Source organism: Gracilinanus agilis, chromosome 3 (genome assembly GCF_016433145.1).
Source record: "Gracilinanus agilis isolate LMUSP501 chromosome 3, AgileGrace, whole genome shotgun sequence".
NCBI classification, from domain to species: domain Eukaryota; kingdom Metazoa; phylum Chordata; class Mammalia; order Didelphimorphia; family Didelphidae; genus Gracilinanus; species Gracilinanus agilis.
Window position 1 is genome coordinate 318,015,575 of NC_058132.1, and position 23,149 is coordinate 318,038,723.

Sequence of the window (23,149 nt, forward strand, 5' to 3'; positions counted from 1 at the left end):
AGAAAGAAAGAAAGAAAGAAAGAAAGAAAGAAAGAAAGAAAGAAAGAAAGAAAGAAAGAAAGAAAGAAAGAAAGAAAGAAAGAAAGAAACGAACGAAGAATCTAATGTTGTATTTGGGAGATAGATCAGCATTTGAATCTCATCCCTGACACTTACTAGTTGGGTGACTTTGGCCAATGCACTTGACCCCTTTCAGTTTCCTTGTCTGTGAGTACAATAAGGTTTGCACTATTCACTTTAGTGCATTGTAGGGAGAGTGATTTGTAAGCCTCAAAGTGTCATATAAGAATGAGTTATTATCACATTCAAGCTTAAAGGTGATGTTAGAGAAAGAATATGGAGCTGCTCAAGCCAAGTCTAACAGGGTACCAGTGCTTTGGGAAAGTGAACAAGTTTCTAGTCTAGCATTCATCCCTAAGGGCTCAGAAGCTCAATTTTATCAATTTACCCAGAGGTAATCAGGCAGTAAGAAATCGATTACGAGAACCAAACTCACAAGAGACTGACTTATAGACCTGCATAACAGTTTATTACCTCAAAAATGCTAGAAACATGAGGTCAAGACCGAGTGCCAGTCACTGGCACCAGTACCAATCAGTCCAATGTCGTCATGACCAATCCTAAATGCTGATGGGGGAGGGTGGGGAGCAGGAAGGAGGAGAATTTTTTCAGGGCACTAGATACTGTAATCCAACATTTCTGTGGTGAAGATAGAATCGGAATATTGAAAGATTAATTCTGGGGCAACCTCATGATTTAGCTTGTGAAGGGCACACTTGATTTGGAAAGTCCTTCCCCAGATACAGATTTCTGCTTTCGGCATAAGAGTTGCCCTGGCTCACAAAGGGACTAAGTGATTTACTGGTGTTCACTCAGCTAACACGTTAGCCATGCTGATTCTCTAGTCAGATGGTATTAAGGGTTAAGTCCATCAAGCAAAAGCAGCCCGATCAACTGCTCTTCTCCCTTCTAGGTACTTTTCTCAAAAGAAGCAAGTCCAGTGGCCAGGAATCAGACTTAAAGGGCTCTCCTCCTGGACAAGGCTAAAGACACACTGAAAAATTCTTACACGCCAACATTCTCATCTTGATATTCCTGCTTATGCACCCAAAATTTCTGTCTGTACTTGGTTTTTTCCACCTATTACAATTCCTAAATTACAGTTTTGTTGTTGCTTTTACCATTCAAATCGAGGCCTCCTTTTTAGGCGATCTCATTGATCTCTTCTGCAGAAATTTAAGAAATAACATGCTTGAAAAACCATCTCAAGCTAGGTTATTTCTGCAGATGACTAATCCCATCTCTTTTAGCTTTCAAAGGGCTTAGAACTGAAAAGAAACTAGTCCATCCAATTCTTCCACAGAAATGAATAGACTTGTTCAAGGTCACTCAGGCAGTCAAAAAGCAGAGCTGGCATTGAAACCTTAGATCCTTTGATTCTTAATCGAATGGTTCTTCCATGATGCACACTGCCCCTCTGGATTCAGCTATATAAAGCTGACCCTTGAATAGTGGTATTTTGGGACATTGTCCTTTGATTCTGGATGTTTACTCTATTTGGAGACTAAAGCTTCCTATGTACCGACATGTATCACAGATGTGTTTTTGAGATCTCAAGGCTTCTCCCTCTGAGAAAAAAAAAAATCCTCTTCTACCCACTCACTGGTGCCTGAAATTCTTTTCACAAGGAACAAAGCCTTTCATTTCACACTTAAAATAAGGTTAATAAGAGACCTCTTAAGCATATTTGGAGCTTTGTTATTATGTCCATATTAAGATTTTAAATTTGGACGAACATAGGAAAAAAATTTTAATAAGGGGTACATACAAACAAAGAGGGGGAAATCCTCAGTGATTGCCCAAGGCTTCATCTTGTACTGGAAGTCTAGATATAAATGTAGCTCTTCCAAATAGGAAAGTGTATCCTAGACAACCGGTGTGCTCTGACTAGCTAGGAATCTATGTCTTCCCCAAGTAAGTTGACCATACTCCCCAACATAAAGAAACATATATTCCTGATCTCCTGATTGGAACAAATAAAAACAAACACAAGGCAGAGGAAAAAAAGAAGAAAAGTGAGAAAGCAAGGAAAAATCTTAATATGTTCTTGTTGAAGGACAGATGGATGGGTAATGTAAAAAAAGCAAAGACCACTGACAGAATTGAGTTGTGTTTTGAGGTAAATATTGTCCTTTTTTACCCTGTGGGTTGCATATTGAAGAGTGAATAAAGGCTTGCCAGATGTTTACATTATATTCAGGACTGCCTTTCCATATAGTCCCCAAAAAGCTGCTCCAGGATTGAGGCACTTTGTGGGTCAACATCCAGTAAAAACTACATTTTTTATTTTACCAGACCAACCAGGCTACAAAGAAAAAGACACTTAGTCGTAGTAGAAATCATTATGATAATAATTTTCCTAAAATGGCATTGTTAATAATAACAACAATAATAATAGCTTACATTATCTTATTTTATTCTCCATTGTCCCCTTTGTTTAAATACTATTATTATTCCCATTTTACAAAAGCATAGAGTGAGGCTCAGAGAGATGAAGTGACTTACCCAGAGTCACATAGCTACTGTCTAAGAAACATTTAAATCCATCTTTCTCACTCAGAATCCTGTACTCTGTTTACTATATCATGCAGCCTCAATAGTAGAACAAAATAAATGACACAAAAGATTCAATTTGATAAACATTTATTTTATTGTCCAGTCATTTTCAGATACGGTACCATTATTCTTGACCCCATTTGGAGTTTTCTTGGCTACTAGATACTAGATACTAGAGTGATTTGCCATTTCCTTTCCAGCTCATTTTATAGATGAGAAAACTGAAGCAAATAGGGCAAAGTGGCTTGTCCAGAGTCACACAAGCTAATAAGTATCGGAGGTCAGATTTGAATCCTGGATGATGAGTCTTCCTGACTTCAGTCCTGGCATTCTATCTATTATACCACTTAACTGCCTCAAAATTTTTTTAAATATATACTATGTGCGAGGAACTATACTAAGCACCAGGGATACAAATAATAAGAAAGACAATCCCTATCCTCGAGGAGTTTACAATCTAATATAAATGATTCTCACATACACATACCCAGGAATATAACTTCTCACATTTCCATACAAGTAGAATACGTTTCAAAGAACCACAAAAAAGGGGCATATTTTTCTCAATCAGAAAACACCAATGGCTGGGATAATCTGCATCCAGTACTGAAAAACTGTCAACATCCTAGTAAGAGCATTGTTTGGCCCTCCCTCTCTCTTAAGGATCTCTGCTAAAGTTGTAGCTGCTGCTACAGCTTCTTTCTATTAGTCATCTGCTGAGCTGCTGTTGCTGCTGCTCTCTGCTGGTTATCTCTGCTGAGTTGCTGCTGCTGTTTTCTGCTGGTCATCTCTACTGAGCTACTTACTACAGCTGCTCTCTGCTGGTCATCACCTTCAATGCAACTTCCTTGAGCTGATATTACTCTCTTCTGACTCCTATTAGAGTCAGACTAGAATGAATCTTCTCCATCCATTTGATTCAACAAGTTTTTATTTAAAGTTTCTCCTATGTACCAGGTATCTGTACTAAACTAGGAGCAAGATATACTTCAATATAGCTTCTTCCACATAGGGATAGATTCAGCTACAGCTCTTAAACTTGATGATCCCAAAAGCAATCATTAGCTCTTTTGTGATGTCACCTTTAGGCATTTTTATATTTCTTTTGAACTTCTTTTCTCCTGCTGCTACTTTGGTTCTCTTAGACTAAACTCATATGGGTTATGTTCTAAAACTCCTCAAATCCCAGGGTCACTAGCTTGTGTCCCTTTCCAATTATCCCTGAAACATTATTTTAAAAAAAAAACTTCCAAGGATCCAAGTGAAATCAGAGTTGAAGGGATTTCTTTCAAATCCTCATGCTGCCTCCTGGTTCTCAAAAAATTAACTTTAAAACAAAACTGAAAAGGACCAGCAAGGAGAGTTGGTAGTGTTAGGGACCACTGCCCTACTTCCTCTGAGCAACAACTTCATTTGTAGTCCCTGTGCACATCATGAATCATCCAAGTTTCCACTCATCTCCTGGAGCTGTGATTATAATACTAATTTAGAATGGGAATTCCCAAGCCAAGTGGAACAGGGTGAGTTAACATCACACTAAGGTAAAAGTGACTGCCTGAGAAGGTTCTTTCTTGGGAGGAGTTTTGGATAGGTGAGGGGAAAGCAGGAAAAGAAAAAGAATCCAAAGGGAAGGCTTAGGATCACCAATTACTTACTGCCATCACAATTTTCTTAAAATCTAATCTTGGACTCTATACTATTATTTCCTCTGTTAAGTGTAGCATATTCAGCATCTCTTAACTATTAAAATTAGTGTAATAAAAAGATGGGCTAGCTCTCTTCAGGGCACAACTGTGTTTCTGAAAAGCTAGGCATAAGTTTAATTTTTGCATAAACCAAATCCCATTTTAATCAAAGATTTGGCTGAAATAAGGTCTCTTTCTGTTTCTCACATTAGGAGTCCATATGATTCATGAGATGTTAGTGGATTAAAGTTTCAGTTCAGAAAATATTTTGCTAACTTCATGTTTTGTTTTTGTATTTAATCTGTAGGTCTCATTCCTAAATCACTTGGTTCACTAGGTGTGAGGTTTTGGGGGGGAGGGGGTTTGGTTGCTTACATTTTCTTTTTTAATTTTGATTGCTCAAGACAGTAAAAAAAAAGGAAACAAATTTTTGTGTTTGGGCCTGTTTCAAGGTCAGGAAGTTAATGTTAGAAGTAGGAGCAACACCTACCACCATCCAGTCAGGAACCATAGCATGAGACCCCATCATAGAGATATAAATTCTTTGTGTTCTAAGAATAATCAGAGAAATTGATTAAATATAATCAGGGAAAGTCCTGGTCATAAAGGCTAACCTTTTCTTAAATAAGGCAATGAAACCATCCATGAGATTGATCCAGTGGTCTATGACTTGAACCTTTGAAGCAACCTCTCTATGATCTATGGCATAAAAGCCCAACATATGAATAGAGTGCTCCATGGGCTGGATGGACCCTGAATGGCCATGTGAGTCAACACACCCTCTTGATCAGATGTACCTCCAGGAGGAATCAGGAATGTAGGGAGTTTCATTCAACTGAAGCCATGTTCTATGCTTGTTAAGTAATTATTTCCATGCTGTTCATTTCCCTCTCATCTGAAACCCTAAACCACTGGAGAGCCCAGCCCTCAACAGTAATTATTCTCTGGTTGGGGCTCATTGTTTTTTTCTTTCTATTGAAATCCTTGATTTCAAATATACAAGAGGAGATGACTGTTTTATTGTAAACACTGAAAGGAACCATGGAAGAGTATAGGCCAACCCCATCATGTTACCAAGAAGGAAAACTGAAAAACAGAGAGGTATATAGCCTGGGTCATACAATTAGTTAGTAGCAGAACTAACCCAATATAATGCAGTCGGCATTTATTAAGCACCTACTATGTATAAGACACTGGAGATACAACAAAATGAAATGTAGGCTCTACTTAAAATATTTACATTGTACTTCAGGGATGTATTAACAAACAATACTAATGCAATTATTTGAGAAGAAGGAAGAGAATATATAACACTTAAAAAGGACCAAGAAAATATAATGGGGAAGTCACATGAGATGAGCCTTGAAAGATCAGAAACATTGGGTGACTTGCCCATGGTCACACAGCTAGTAAATTCTCAGAGGAGATCTCCAAACGTAGGTCTCTCCTAATTATAAGTGTAGCATTCTTCTATATTGCACTTCAGAAGCTGATAAATAAGACATTACTTCTGTCTTCTAGGAGTTTGCAATTTACTTGGGGATACAAGGTGTTAACATATGAAAAGTTGAATAACAATAAATGATTTAAATGATGTTTTAAAACTGGTTGAACAGTCTGTGATTAATTTCTAAATGAATGTTTTGCACAGTAAGTGATGTCCCTATGGGCTAGGATAGCACATAATAATGAGAATAGCACATAATAATGAGAATAGCACATAATCCTCATTTAATTGTTTGGGCTTTTTCCATTTATGTCTTTTGTTTGTTTGTTTTTTGTCTTTTCCCTAAGGATTTGCTACCACATACTTCAGGAAAAAATATCTGTGTTAATTCTGGTCCTTTGTTCCAATTGTAAAAAAAAATTAGGTCTTATTCTTTCTTTTTTATTTTTATTTTTTTTTAATTTTTTAGAAAATTTTTCCATGCTTACATGATTCATGTTCTTACTTTCCCCTTCACCCCTACCCAAAATCCCCCCATAGCCAACGCGCATTTCCACTGGTTTTAACATGTGTCATCGCTCAAGACCTATTTCCATATTATTGATAGTTGCATTGGTGTTGTCTTATTCTTCTTTAGCCTCCTCTACCTTTATATCTTCTCTTAGGTCTTAGATGTAACATCGGTCTCTATCTCTCCAACTGCTAGATTCAGTTAGCAAAATAACGAGTCGTGCTACCACCATTCAGAATTTGCTTCTCCTTCCTCTCTCTCTTAGTGGAAATCCAGAGCCTGATCCTTTCAGCGCCACATCTTTCCAACCTTTACCACACACACAAATCCTTTTTTCCCAGGCTTCAGGAATTCTTCCCCAACTTTGCAGCCATTACCTTCCTTTTTCTCTGTAAATCTTAATGCCCTGAATATCTAAAAATTCATTCTAAGTCTCACCCATAATTCACAATCACCATATTGATCGATATGCCAATTCACTATCTATACTTTCTACAGCTTAACTTGTACCTGGGATACAATTACAGAAAGGAGTCAGCCTTCAAAGAACTTGCATTCTCCTAGGAAGATTCAAAATTTTCATAAGTGAGTATTTTGTAGTTCAGTCATTTTCAGTTGTTTCCAACTTTTCTTGAGCCCATTTGGGTTTTCTTAGCAAAGATTCTAACACAGATTGCCATTTTCTTCTCCAGCTCATTTTACAGATGAGGAAACTGAGGCAAACAGGGTTAAGTAACTTGCCCAGGGTCACAAAGATAGTAACTATCTGAGGCCAGATTTGAACTCATGAAGTTGAATCTTCCTGAGTCTGGATCCAGCACTTTAATCACTGTGTCATCTAATGCCCCAGATAAATACAGGATTATACAAAATACATTAAAAATAGAATGATGGAACCCTAGCAACTGGGGAAATCAAGAAAATGTCTCTTTAAGAAGGTGGTATTTGAATGGAACCTTAAGAGAATCCAGACATGGCAAAAAACTTTGACAAAGATACAGAAGAAAGAAATGGAAACTATCCACATTAAAGTGCCCTAGCTGAAGCTTAAGGGAAATTTCCTTAGACCATGATCTAAGTCTCCTTGCTCTAGAGGAGGCCAGACATTGAACATGCCTTCTGGGAGCTAGACTGGCCCATGCTGCTACTAGATCCAACTTATCTTGCCAAGCTAATCTTCTGCATTGGTTCAGATGCTGTGCTTCTTGCCTCATCTCTGGATCCCTAGCAGTTGAAACGAGAAACACTTTAGGGTCACTGGCACTTCCTCTCAATCTAGACTTGGAATTACAACCCTAGTAACAGAACTCATATAGAGGATCTCCCAGGCAAGGTTATCCCAGGTTCAGTAGATTCCTGGGTTCATCAAAACTATAGCTCATGAGCCCCCACTTAGGTACAAGTCAAAGAGAGGACAATTCTTTCAAAGAAAAGGCACTTAAAGAAAAAAGATAATTAAAAAGAGTAATAATATAATGTTTTCTCTATAAACCTGGGGCACATTTTCTCCACAAAAACAAAAACCCATCAGTGGAAGCATTGACACCTCTAGTGTTCATGTATGACCAAGGCACATATGAAGGCATCATTCATCTCCAATAAATTGTCTTGATATATTCTAGTGACTTTGCCATATCCCTCCTTCTCATCCCATTGGTCTCCACTAAACAAATTATCTCTCCAAAAATTTCTTCACTGGATAGTGTAAGAAATGGGTATAAAGGGTTTTAAAGGATTTCTTGGGAGTCATTAGAAAAATAAAGCCACGTGACTATTAAGAGTTAGTATGAAAGTTGCTCCCTGTTGCCACCTCCTCCCATCCTGGCTCTTGCTCCCAAGTCAGAAAAGAGGAAGTTTTAATCCAGTCCTCAGTCTTTATACTTTTCTCTATATTATTACTCTTCCTGCCTATGTGATTACACAAGCAAGGAATCATGGGTAATGTAGTTTGAAGATCCCTAAACTTCCACAGGAAGTTTAAATCCAGGACCTCAAAATTAGTTCAAGGACTCCCAAATTTCCAATATCACAATATGCTGTCTCCACTGTGCATTGCTCCATTAAATTCAGTCTCTATAGGATGATGTTTTTGTTAGACATGTCTCCTCCAGACAATGCTACTCCACTGGACAGAGAGTCTCTGGTGGACCTTGCCAGACATGGTTCCACTAGACACTGATCAGTCTATTTATCTACAGGGGAAAAAAGCAGTTTTTCCCTGTTTTTCACTTCTTACTGAAAATCTACCTATATATTCCTCTTGAGAAGGGCAGCCTCCACCATGCCCACTGAGGGCATTATCTACTTAGCTTTCAGATTAAAAATAAGGCTTTCGTAAATCAGTAGCCCTTAGTAATGGACCAGGGAATGACCTCTCTTGGAATAATAATAATAAAACTATTTTCCCCTCTTAGTAAGTGACCTATCTCCTTTTTTTCAATGCCTTGGCTAGAATAAGTGTTCATCTCTGGCAGGAAATATTTTTTGCCCCAGGCACTAAGCTTGTTAGGACTCTGGGGATTACTCCTAGCTAAATAGCTAGTGCCCCAGGCTTGATCTTTTTATCTAAATTTTGGGTTTTAGGCTTTCTGTTAGAGATCTTGCTAGCTTAGGAAGACAAATCATATGCCTCCCCATTTTAATCTGCAATGGCTAGATTTCATTTAGTCATCATCACCCATGTAGGAGCTACTCTCCCCATAATTTCCAAGAGCCCTGGGGTCCCCCCAATTTAAAAAATCCCTTCTGGTCAGGTACTCTACTGGAAGTGGGGGTGATAAGGAGATAAAGCTCAGCCCAAGGCATTTACTCTTGCTTTGGGCCCACACTTATAGAATAAATCCTTAAAAAGTACAGATCAATAGAACATTCCACCCTCTACCCATGATAGCAGGGCAGAAAATAATGTGAATTAAGGCAAAGAGAAGCATCCCACTGTACTATGAATAACTCTTCCATTCTTACTCATACACATATAGTGCTGGACCTGAAATCAGGGAAACCTGAGTCAAATCTAGCCTCAGACACTTACTAGTTGTGCGACAGGATAAGCCACTTAACTCTGTTTGCCTCAGTTTCCTCATCTGTAAAATAAACTGATAAGGAAATGGAAACCACTCCAGTATCTTTGCCAAGAAAACCCAAAAAATGGGTAATGAAGAGTCAGATACAACTAAAAATGACTGAACAACAGCAACAAAAGTTTAGATTTTCATATATATAGTGTTCTCTTAAATTAGAGCTCACCAACTCCAGGGTAATAGATTATCCCAAGTATAGTCAGTTTAAGAATTTGGGTTCCAAGTTTTGTTTCTGTGATGTCTCATCCCATGAAAATATTGAATCCAGAATGGCTAACTTAGAAGGACTAACTATGCAGAGCAGGAAGCTCTCTAAAAAGAAAGCATTATCAGTATATCTTTGACACTGCGTCTTGGAGCACATCCTGTATGGTCCTTGTAGGGTCAGGCCTGATACAATATTATGTCAACCTTCCCTAGCAAAAGTGTCCTGAGTTTAAATTCTTTCCAATCTGAGCCTAAATTCTTTTGATAGCCATTAAAATTATATGAGAGACTTCATGCAATTTTAATGTCCTCTTCCACAGGATTCCACTAGAGAAATCCTCCCCTGGAGGGCATCATTGATCATCCTAAGTAGATACAACAAAGCATTTCAAGACACAAGTTTAACCAGAAAGAAAATGAAATGAATATTTCATTAATGTTAGGTCACCTGGTGGGAATTTTTTAATGGTTTAAAAAAACCAACTCACTATATGCTGTCCTTGTAAATAGTACTGACCAAATGATAATGGCTTTGGATTTTTTTTAGGCAGTTTTCTCAGAAAAATCTTGGGTGGGCTGAGTACCACAATATTTTAGACCTTAAAAACCAATGATGACAGGATATACTCAAATTGTTAAGGTCAGTAGTTCTATATTCTCAAAAATCATCCATATAGTGTTTATCAAGGTATAGATCTCCTTCCTTTCAGCCTCAAAAATCCATCAGGGAACAGCTGAATGATGAAGATCCTAAGGCTCATTGGCATACAATCAAGTAAGCAAGCATTTAGGCAAGTAGGCAGGTAAAGCAATGGACCAGGAGTCAGGAAAACCTGAGATCAAACCCTACCTTAAACACTAACTACATGCTGCTGGACAAGTCATTTAACCTCTTTCAGTTTCAGTTTCCCTATTTGTAAAATAAGAATAATAATAGTAGCCCACCTCAAAGGGTTGTTGTGAAGATCAAATGAAAAAACATAAGAGCTTTGCAAACTTCAAAGTGCTATAAAATGTTCAGCTATTAATATTAATAATTAATCATATTTATTATTGTTATTATTATTACTATACTCTTACTATGGGCCACGGACCATGCTGAGCACCAGGGCTACAAAGACAATTTAAAGAGTCTCAGGGCTGGACATCTTAGAGCCTCAGGAGATATTTGAGGTCAGGGATTGGAAATTATACCAAGAGCAGAATATGAGGATCCATGGGCTCCAAAATCACTTTTATTTTTTCATTCAACAACATTTTATTAAGCACATGTATTGCAGAACTCTGCTAAGTACTTGGGTGAGATGGAATTTTTGTGAAGCATACATTCTCTGTCATAGAATTTTCAGTGCAGTAGAGGGATAGGATACAGGGATGGTGGGATCCTTGTTTTAGAATTAGACAGATGGCAATTAGGCAGCAGCCTTTTGGCAGCTAACAAAGACTCATAACTTCACATTTTCAATGCATCTGTGACCTTGCTGATGTGTTTCCCTCTCTTCAGGAGCGCAGATTACAACTCATCCAAACCTCATCCTGTTGTTCATATCCACGTCTACAAATGAGAGAACGTCTCCTCCATAACAGCTCTACTGAAAGCTCTAGAGACTTTGCTTTGGGTCTTTAATGATCCCAAATGATTTTAGAACAAGAAGGAATAACCCACCCTCTACCCACCTAGCAAGAATCTTCACTTGCCAAGGTTCAGGGCTAGCTACATAACCTGATCTTCCTCCTGAACTCAGAAGACATGCCCACCAAATCCAGGAGACCATAGGCGTAGAAGAAGACTGGAAATATCAGGATGAGTGTAGACTACCAGACACTACATGTGGAGTGGACTAAGCACTAAGGTGGACCAGAATGCCGTGCCACGAAGTCAAGATACCTTTGAAGTGCTTATTGAACAGACTGGTTTCCAATATTAGATCTGGACAAAGGATAACTACCAGATCTCCAAAGGAGAGAAAACAAGGAGAAAGGAACTTTCATCTGCTTGTTGATATTCTACCAGTTAGAGCCTATACCTCAAATAATCTTTCGATAACTTAGGAAGAAGGTGATGGAAGACTGTAATTGCTGGGATACCTAGTTGACTTCATTAGAGTGGGAAAGATTTTGAACATCAGAAACTACAAGAGTTGACTGTGGTTGTTGCATTATCATTTTTCAGTTACATCTGACTTTTTTTTTTAATAAAAACCCTTACCTTCTGTCTTGGAGTTCATACTGTATATTGGCTCCAAGGCAGAAGAGTCGAAAGGGCTAGGCTATGGGGGTCAAGTGACTTGCCCAGGGTCACACAGCTAGGGAAGTATCTAAGGCCAGATTTGAACCCAAGACCTCCCATCTCTAGGCTTGGCTCTCAATCCACTGAGCCACTCAGCAGCCCACCCCCCTACATCTGACTCTTTATGATCCCTTTGGGAATTTTCTTGACAAAAATCCTGGAGTGGTTTAGCATTTCCTCCTCCAGTTCATTTTCTGGATGAGGAAACTAAGGCAAACAGGGTTAAGCGACTTGTCCGAGTCACAAGTTGGTAAGTATCTAAGGATGGATTTGAACTCATGTCTTTCTGATACCAGATCCAATGCTCTATTCCCTGAGCCACTAAGAAATAAGTACCAATCCAGAGAATTCAGAAGCATTTAACAAGCATTTAATATCCAAAGGACTTACCTTATAAGTAAAGGTTTTCAGATTTGATAATTATTCTAGGAAATTTGTGAAGAATTATAACATGATTGCTAAGACACTCAGTGATCTTACTTAATATTACATAGGTAGTTTGGAAAAACCAAAAGGAGGAATGCAAGAAAGGTCAAATTCTGATACCATCTGGAGATAGTTGGACTGAGAAGTATGATCAGGCTTTTAAAGATCTGGTCAATTGCCTTACACATGTACTAGTTAGGGCAGCTAGGTGGCACAGTGGTTAGAGTTCCAAGCTTAGAGTCAAGCACAGTCATCTTCCTGAGTTCAAATCTGACCTCAAATACTTCCTAGCTGTGTGACCCTGGGCAAGTCACTTAACCCTGTCTTCCTCAGTTTCCTCATCTGTAAAATAAGCTAGAGAAAGAAATGCCAAGGAAAATGTAAAAAGGGGTCACAAAGAGTCTGACATGACAAATGACTGAACAACAAGCGTGGGCTAATGCTGACCCAAGAAAAGCCTTTCTATCTTACATGCTGATGCTCACTACAAAAGCTTAAGAGCAGTCGTATTAAGAAAGCAATGACCCAGAAACTTTCTGGGTTTGTCAATAGAAGGCATTGCCAAGAAGACTCTGTATCCTCTATACATACCAAAATTCTTGGCTTTGAAGCAATTTGACACTGAAAAGTTTAAAGACTGTGTATAGAGTTAAAATATAAAGTAGAACTAGACAACAGCCCACTAAAGTATAACTTGATTAATGCAGATTCTGTTCCCTAGGCTTGGTGACTCCCAAGTTATGGTGGTACCCTTAGAAAAGATATAGTCTACATATAATGCCCAGGAAGTATTCTCATTCCTGGAAAAGTCCATGTCAATCAATGGCCGTAAGGGATTTGCTTACCATTCTGGTGTCTTCCCAGTCTAAAACTCTCCTCCTAGACCAACATTCCTTTCAGTGTTGTCTTCTCTATTAGAATGTAAGAATGTTAATGGACAAAGATTACTTTCTTTTTATATTTTTTATCCCAAGCACTTAGCAGAGTACCTGGCATATACTAAGCCCTTAATAAATGCTTTTTAACTTGTTCATTCATTCATTCACATCTGAGGCATTTAACCCTATGGCCATGTCAGCAATATATAATGACTTTGGACACAGATGAAGAGAAGGCACCAGCTAATAAGAAATAAATTTTTTTCTGGCTCCAAATGGCAATGAATGTCTATAAGAAGGATGAGACATGCATGATGTGTTCAGATGAAAGTGCTACAAAATCATACAGCAGATTTGGTGAGCATAAGCACCAGTAAATTGCTGGAACTTGTGTGTATAGGCTTTTTTGTCTCTCAGGAAGGATAAAATGGAGCAACCAGAGAGCACAGAGAATAAAGCTATAGGCCTAGTGTCAGACAGCAGGACCTGGGTTCAAATTTGGCCTCAGATACTTCCTAGCTTTGTGACTCTGGGCAAATGACTTAACCCCCATTTTGTAGCCCTTACTGCTCTTCTGTCTTAAAATGAATACTAAGATAGAAGGTAAGGAGATTATTTTTTTATTTTAAAAATAGAAGCAGTATCCTAGGGATGACTATCCACTTCATCCAAGTTGCATGAGATTAAGTACCTGTTATGTTCTAGCTATTCTACCAAGCAGCTAGGTGGTACAGTGAATAGAGTGCTGGACCTGAAGTCAGAAAGACTCATCTTCTTGAGTTCAAATCTGGCCTCAGACACTAGCTGTGCAACCCTGGTCAAATCACTTAACTCTGTTTGCCTCAGTTTCCTCATCTGTAAAATGAAATGGAGAAGAAAATGGCAAACCGCTCCATGACAAGAAAACCCCAAATATGGGATCACAAAGGGGCAGCTGGGTAGCTCAGTGGATTGAGAGCCAGGCCTAGAGACGGGAGGTCCTAGGTTCAAATCTGGCCTCAGACACTTCCCAGCTGTGTGACCCCGGGCAAGTCACTTGACCCCCATTGCCTACCCTTACCACTCTTCTGCCTTGGAACCAATACACAGTATTGACTCTAAGACGGAAGGTAAGGGTTTAAAAAAAAAAAAAAAAAAAAAAAAAAAAAAAAGAAAGAAAGAAAGAGAGAAAGGGAGGAAGGGAGGAAGGGAGGAAGGGAGGAAGGAAGGGTTCAGGAATAAGGAAATCTAGAATTTAGCACCCTCAGTAAGACTTCTTAGTCTGGGTTTTCCAGTCAAATGCTGCTGAATATGATGAGCATCTTGAGGATTAAACCCTGGGAATCGATGGGATCGACATGTAGCATTTTTAATATATTCCTTTAACAGGACAAGGAATAAGTCATATGTGTTGATGTTGCTGAGTCCTTTTCAGTCATGTCCCACTCTTTGTGACTCCTTTTGGAGCTTTCTTGGCAAAGATACTTGTGAAAGAGAAATTAAACTCTTTGTCTTTTTTAAGTTAATCAAAAACCTGGAGTGCCTGCCTTTCACAGTTAGTCATTGACACTTAATAAGAACCTTTTACTAGAAAAGGAAGTCCATACCCTAAAGAACACAAGCACTGTCCTGCCCTGGGAAGTACTGGGCAAATTGGGAGACTGTGATTGATTCCTGAGATGTGAGGAGGAGAACTGATGGGTGGAGAAAACTGCATACAAGTGGGGGCCTCTGGGACCCTAGGGTTCTTCCTTTGGTGGTCTTTTACCTCATGGGCATGAGCTCTGGTGAGATTCTTAACGGTCTTGTGGCTCTTTGGTGGATCGAGCTCTTGGACAGCTCAGCGTCTTTTGCAGCTTTAGATTTCGGCTCTTGATTTGGACTTTGAATTCTGGTGAAGATTTGGCTCTCTGTGTTGGAGACTCGGGCTGAAGAGAGAAGCTTACTCAGGTGAGACTCTTGCCTCCTTAGTCCAAGAGATTATCCTTTGTGGCCTCAGCCTCTTCGGAATCTGTCTTTGGTTTCTGAAATGCCTGACCTGAGACATTCTCATGGGCTGGTGAGATTCGCATTCAGATAAGCATTTGTGGTCTGGAGGTACTTGGACCCAGACTTAGGATATTTTTAGGTAGGCAATATTTTCTCCCTCCTTCCTACATTTCCCTCTCTTACTATCACTCTTTTGCTGTAATAAAGCTACTAAACCTACTAACAGTCTCGTGACTTAAGAGTTAATTTTTATAGATGACAACCATAATTTTTTAAATTCTTATATTTGTCAAACCTATTTTAATTATTACATATTGGAATGGTTTTTGCCAATTTCTTCTCCAGTTCATTTTAAAAATGAGAAAACTGAGGAAAACAGAGTGAAGTGACCTGCCCAGGGTCACACAACTTGTAAATAGTTGAGGCCAGCTTTGCACTCAAATCTTCTGGACTCCAGGTGTGGTGATCTCTCCACTGCACCAAGCTGCTCCATGAGGCCACAGGCTTTATGCAATATCTAACATTACAGGCAAGAACCACTGTTGTCTAGTAACTTGACCATTTGAGTGTCAGGACACAGAAAAAATATTCATAGACCCACAGTCACTGAAACAACCAGGATATCTCTTGATTACAAAATTAGCTAAGAGAGACTTTCCACCAGGCAACATGCTAACGCCAGAAAACCAATTGTCAAATTTTCAGTGTGAGCACTTATACTTCAGAAATCAGCAAACACTATAAACCAGAGCTTGATTTATTGTTCTGTGGATTGTCTGGACTTAAGAAAGTGATAGAGAAAATATTAGCAACGCAGATTAAATTTAAAGTGTATTGTGGGTACATTTTTATTTTCAGAGAATAAAATTTTACCAGGATACCACTGCTTAACCTAGCTGTGATCTTATCTTAGAAAAGCTCCGATAGAAATAAATGATAGTACGATGCTGAAATCATTGTTGAGATCTTCCGCAAGTTGATAGAATCCTGTAAAATAAATAAATAAAAGCTCAGTGTGGAACAAACACACAAGGTAAGCAGGCAGATGGAAAGCAATCCCCTGTCAAGTAGCTGAAAGGCTACTTGACAACCTGCCAGTTTATAAGATAGCCCCAGAGAATGGTCTGGGCCTTGCTAAGATAATACATCAAAACCACCTATTATCTTTCTGAAAGTTAGTCTAGCTCCCTCACGAGCAGGAACAAAGGAGTGATGGACAGTCAGAAGAGCAGACCTGGAGATGAAAAACCCATCTCACCAATTGCAGAGAAATTATCAGAACTAGATAATAGCTCAGGAGATGATGACTCAGATGAGGTAGAAACTAGGTGTTAGCACTTCACAGATCAGAGAAATGAACCAAGTCTGTCCAGCTCTCTGTCCTGGGGAGGACATCTGTTCCTATAAGAGAGAATAGTTGAATCCAGTGGCAGCCCTGATTTTGCCTAATGGGCAAATTATGGACATGGCTAAGGAACAGAAGAAACCCATAGAGCCTGGCAACAAAGACAGTCAGACTTCTAGGTTCCAACAAGCTGGAAAATCTGAAATTTTCATCAGTCACCACCAGTTCTCAAGGAAAAAGAATAATTATACAAGTGAGGCAGAGCAATTATAGCTGACTGCATGGGGTGTGGGGGAATAAGAAATCTAATAAGATAGTGTTATGAATTAACACTAATAGGATCCCTCATTATATTTCCCTCTCCTGCTTCTACTTTCCACAGAGAGCACAAACTGACCCATGGTAGTTAGTGCTTTGGGAATCATAGGGGGAATCACCCCAGGTTGCAGAGACTGTCAGCAAAACGGATCCCTACAGGACCCTAACCTTATAGCAACAAGAAGCAGACATTAACTGCCCATCCATGTAAAGAGGACGGAAAGAAATCAGTCTTCTTTCTGCCTGAGGGACCCCCCCAGAATAATAAGCTCCAACGTAGTAGAAATTCTTATTCAGCCCAGTGAGGAAAGGAAAAACTGTGCTGAATGCCCAGCATGCTTGCTATCACCTAGCCTGAAGGAAAGGAGACCAAAATCCGCCTGGGCCCAGTCCTGCACTCCAAAAAGCTACTTGGGGCAAGAAATAGGCTAGTGACAAGTACCTCCATGAGTAATTTTTCAAAATCCCAGCATGGTCAGAGAGGAACTTATCAGGGAAGCAAAATACAGGGAAACAACTATCTTACAGCCCTTTTGTAATTGTAGAAGCTTTTGGGTTCCAACCGAGGTATAGAATGTAAACTCCTTGAGAATAGAATTTTTTTTTCTTTTTTTGGTCTTTATGTTCCAGATATCAGGAACTGAGAAGGTTCTTAATGACTGAATAATCTTATACATGTCCTCAGTGTGGAAAGAAGCTAGGTCAACTTTCTTTTTTTAAAAATAATTTTTATTTTTTAGAAAAGTTATCATGGTTACATGATTCATGTTCTTACTTTCCTCTTCACCCTCCCATCTCCTTCCACCCCCCCCCATAGCCGATGCACACTTCCCCTGGTTTTAGCATGTGTCATTGATCAAGACCTATTTCCAAATTGTTGATAGTTGCATTGGTGTGGTAGTTTCGAGTCTACATTCCCAATCATGTCCTCCTCAGCCCATACGTTCAAGCAGTTGTTTTTCTTCTGTGTTTCCTCTCCTTTAGTTCTTCCTCTCAATGTAGGTAGTGTTCTTTACCATAAATCCCTCAGAATTGTTCTGGGTCATTGCATTGCTGCTAGTATGGTGGCAAAAAACTGGAAAATAAGGGTATGCCCTTCTATTGGGGAATGGCTGAACAAATTGTGGTATCTGATGGTGATGGAATACTATTGTGCTCAAAGGAATAATAAACTGGAGGAGTTCCATGTGAACTGGAAAACCCCCCCAGGAATTGATGCAGAGTGAAAGGAGCAGAGCCAGAAGAACATTGTACACAGAGACCAATACACTGTGGTAAAATAGAATGTAATGGACTTCTGTACTAGGTCAACTTTCAATGAAGCCCTAAAAGAATATTCCCATCAAAAGAGGAGGCAGAAAATGAGAAATCAGGGAATTTAAGGAAAAAAATTAAATCTCTGATGATCCCAAGGGAAAAAAATCAATTAAAAACCTAGAGCACAAGTAGCAAATCAACAAAGTAGATGCTAAAATTTGAAGATCAAATATAAAGTGAAGTACATTTGAATAATGCAAGATTATTCCCTATTCATTAGAAAACAAAGGAAGGAATGGAATAATGTGCTCTAAAGAGCTGCAGAAATCAGGATGCAGCTCAGGGTGATTTACTCTATAAATCTGAGCTAAATTTGTAAAGGAAAAAAATGTTGCAATTTGTAAGAGGAGTTAAATAACACCAAATAAACTGTGTTTTTAAAAAGAAAAAAGTCATCATCCTCATCATCTTTCCTCTCTGTCTTCCCCTTCCCCAAGAAAAAGAATGTTTTTGTACTCTGGATTCTCATTAGCAAAAAGCACTTTATAATGATAAGAGTTGAGGCAACTAAATAGCACAATGCATAGAGCAACAGATTGGAGTTAGGAAGACTTGAGTTCAAATCTAAATTCAGATACTTTCTAGCTGTGTGATGCTGGAAAAGTCACCTAACCTAGCCCTTTTACCATTCTTCTGACTTAGAATAAATACATCAATTCTAAGCCAACAGGTAAAGGTTTAAAGATAAAATAAAGCAAATGAAAGTTCTAAAACTAATATATGGGACTAATTGAAGGAGAAGAGGGGAAAGAAGAATCTGCTTTACTGAGAGGCAAAAGGATACTGGGGAAGAATTTTATAACCATATAAAGCTGAAGAAGAAAAAAGAAACAAAAAATGAAACCCCAAAAGGAAAAAGATAATGAATGAGAAGAAAGGATCAGATGAAAAAGGATAAGAGTCAGTGGGAAGGGAATCACCTAAAAAAATTAAGTAAATGAAGGAGCACAATATTGTGTTTACAGCAGAAGAGGCAGAAAATCATAACTTCAAGAAAACAATTTTAGACAAATCAAGGAAACTTTAAAGATGAATGGATTAAATAATCTAATAAAACCAAAAAAGAGTGAAAGACTTGATAAAAAATAAAATCCTACAATCTATTGCTTACCAAAAAAAAAAAACATAAAACCAAATAAATGGAAAATTTTATTAAGCATCAAGTCAATCCAAAAAAGCAGGAATATGTTGACATCTGATAATGCAAAAACAAACATTTGTGGGGGAAAAGGTATAAACAAGAAAACTATACTATGCTGAAAGAAACCAAAAACAACAAACCAAGATCAGTAATAAATTTATACACTATGAATGCTTTACCATCCAAATTCATAAAACATTATCTGAACTTCAAGAAGACATAGTATTACAATAGAAAAAGATGACTTCAATATCCTCTCTAAGTTTTGGATAAGTCTAACAGAAGTTTAAACAAAAGGAAAAACATGGAACTGAACAAATTTTTGGAGAAACTAGAGTTTAAAAATTGATGGAGTCTTCTAAATGAGATATTAAAAGATTAAACATATTTCTCAGCCCACATGAGATTTTTACAAAAATTCACTAGGGCACAAAGAGATTACAAACAAATGTAAAAAGGCAGAAATAGTAAATACATGCTTTAAAAACCTAAAGCAATAAAAACAGAAAATGGTTAAGGACTTAATGAAACAAAAAATAATTTATTTCTCCCTCCTTTTTCTTTGGATACTTCTATATCTACTCACCTTAGTCCTACTCCTCTATTTAGGAAAGAAGTTGCTATCTTCCTCTGCCCTTGCAGCATATTCTACACTGAAGAATCTTCATCATATTGTTAACAACTCCACCCTTTTATCTACATATCTTTATTTTACAGTATTTCCATGTATAACCTTGGGCATATTCCTTCCAGGACTCAGAAATCCTACTCTCTCACCCTGAAAATCACCTGATCAAAAAGGAAAATAATATCTTTCCTTAATACTTACTCCCTGTTCCAAACCACCCATTTGCTAATACTACTAATTGGCAACCTCTCTCTTTATTCTCCATCTACCTTTACTATCCATTCCAATTGCTTGTCCTGGGCATTTAATGTCCTCCATAACATTTTCCCTTTTTTCTAAAATCAGTACTTGACCCAGAGTCTTCTTCTTCACCCTACCCACTCATTCTCATACTCATTAGTTACATTCAGACTAGTTATAGCTCAACCGCAACAAAAATTCCAGGGGCAAAATGTTTCAAAGTTTAAAGTACAAGCATGACTCAAATGAAGAGATATGAGAAAATGTTTTCCTCCTTTCTCTTTTCGGAGTTGGAAGGTTCATGAATATTGTACATCATATATACTTTGAGACTTTTTCTATGTATTGATCTATTATGATGGGCCTTTTTCCTCTCCTTTTTTGCTTTTGTCTTTAAAAGATATTATTTATTCTATGGGATGGCTCTCTGGGAAGAAATACTGAGGGAAATTAATGGTGATATTCTGAAGAGATACCAATAAAAATTTATTTTTTTAAATCCAGGAATAAAGTAGTCCTGACAATGTGAGGATCCAGTTCTGTGATTTTCTGTGGAATTTTCTTCACTGACCTTCAAGGAAAATATCCTAAGATCTCTCTTAACCCCTTGACACAAATTCAAGACCATAGATAAATGAAGCTCTGCATGGTAACAAAGACCCTAACTCAGGGGTTGGCAACATACGGCTCTTTCTGCAGGAGCCATAAAGTCAATTTTTTTTCAGGCGCTGTTACAGGAGCGCGTACTGTGAGCACTGTACAGCTCTCAAGAAATTATATTTTTTAAAATGTGGCATTTATGGCTCTCACGGCCAAAAAGGTTGCCGACCTCTGCTCTAATTGCTTTGAAGTGGAAACTAGAGAGAGAGACCCTATGCTTGTTTGATCCTATTTTATTGATCATTAACTTTTCCCTGATTGTTTTCAGCAAGGGCTGGGTGCACAATAGCCACTTTCCTAGTCATTGATGATTATATTCCAACAAATTTAAACAAATCTTTATTTTTTTGATTAATTTTTTGAATATTTTTCCATGGGTTACATGATTCATGTTCTTTCCCTTGCCCCCAAACCCCTCCCGCAACCATAGCCAAAGCACAATTCCATTGCGTTTTACATGTATCATTGATCAAGACCTATTTCCATATTATTGATTGTTGCACTAGGGTGATTGTTTAGAGTCTACATCCCTAATAATATCCCCATCAACTCATGTGTTCAAGCAGTTGTTTTTCTTCTGTGTTTCTACTCCCACAGTTCTTTCTCTGGATGTGAATAGCGTTCTTTCTCATAAGTCCCTAAGAATTGTTCTGGATCATTGCATTGCTGCTAGTACAAAAAAAAGTCCATTACATTCAATTGTACCACAGTGTACTGGTCTCTGTATACAATGTTCTCCTGGTTCTGCTCCTTTCACTCTGCATCAGTTCCTGGAGGTCATCCTGGTTCACATGGAATTCCTCCAGTTCATTATTCCTTTGAGCACAATAGTATTCCATCACCAACATATACAATTTTGAACAAATCTTTATGATGAGGTGGATCAGGAAGGGAAAAGCTAATGAGAGAATTCTTTTTTTACTTTACCTTGGTCTCTACTTCCCCTGTGGAGGAAGTCAGCTGTTAGACTAGCTCCAGAGGCTTACTCTTGGAGCCAGTAAACCAAGATAAAATCTCCACCAAAAGTGACCGGGGTCTCTTCTTTCTACTGGGGAACCCAGCACACAAATAGGGCTTGGGAATTTTTTGGTACTCTTAAAAAGTATCATAGTAGAGCAGAAATAAGATTAAATTTGGAATCAAAAGATTTCAGTTCTAATTTTGGCTTACAGGCTAAAAGGCAAGGACCTCAGTTTCTTCAGTTATAATATTTTATTGACCTAGAAGACCTTTATAATTCATTCCACCTCTCAGTTTATGAATATTTATTTCCTGAATACCTTGAATCCTAGGCTTATGCTAAGTACTAGAGACAAATAGGAAAAGAACTAGATTTGGCCTTAAAGGGACTTATATTAATGACCCCTCCTACCAAAACATTTTAGACCATTAATTTATTCTCTTCTAATCAAAATTCTATCCATCCTTCAAAATTCCAGCTCAAATTCCTCCCCATCTGCACTATCTCAATTTGTGCTCTCATTACCTTTAAATTCAGATAGCAGTTCCTATCTATGGCACATGTGACACTTTCTTTGGACTATTTACTTGATACTTTACCTGTGAACTAAATTTTCACAAATTTACGATTGTCTAATTGAATAAATGTAGTGGATGCTACACTCACAAAGCAAATATTTATTTTTAAATGATCAAACAAAACATGGTAACTGAATATAATAGAATAGTGGTGTACTATAAGAATTAATAAATTAGAAGAATCTGGAGTCTTGGGGAGATTTCTATGAACTAATTGCAAAACAAAGAAGTAGAACCCAGAAATATCATGAACAGTATCTAAAAAGTACAACCCGAAAGAATAATGAAACAAAATCAATTATTGCATAGTTATAATAATCACCATCTAGCTTGGTTCAAGAGTTGAAAAAATGGAAGGAAGTTCCTTCCTTCTTTGTCAAGGTGGGAGATTATAGGTATGGAAAATTGCATATACAGTACTATTAAAATATAATAGATGTAGGGCAGCTGGGTAGCTCAATGGATTGAGAGTCAGGCCTAGAGACCAGAGGTCCTAGGTTCAAAGCTGGCCTCAGACACTTCCCAGCTGTGTGACCCTGGGCAAGTCACTTGACCCCCATTACTCACCCTTACCACTCTTCCACCTAGGAGCCAATACACAGAAGTTAAGAGTTTTAAAAAAAAAAGAAAAAGAAAAAAATATATAATAGATGTGATGGCTCATTTTGCTGACTCCTTTTCCTTTCTTTTTAAAATCTATGTTAAAAGGAATGACTCACTTGGTGGGAGAGAGAGTAGAGATATATTTAGAAATGAATATGATATAAAAACAAGTATAAATAATTTTTATTAGAAGAGGAAGGAGGAGAGCTGTCTTACCTCCTTCACTAGATTATAAAATAAATGAGAGCAA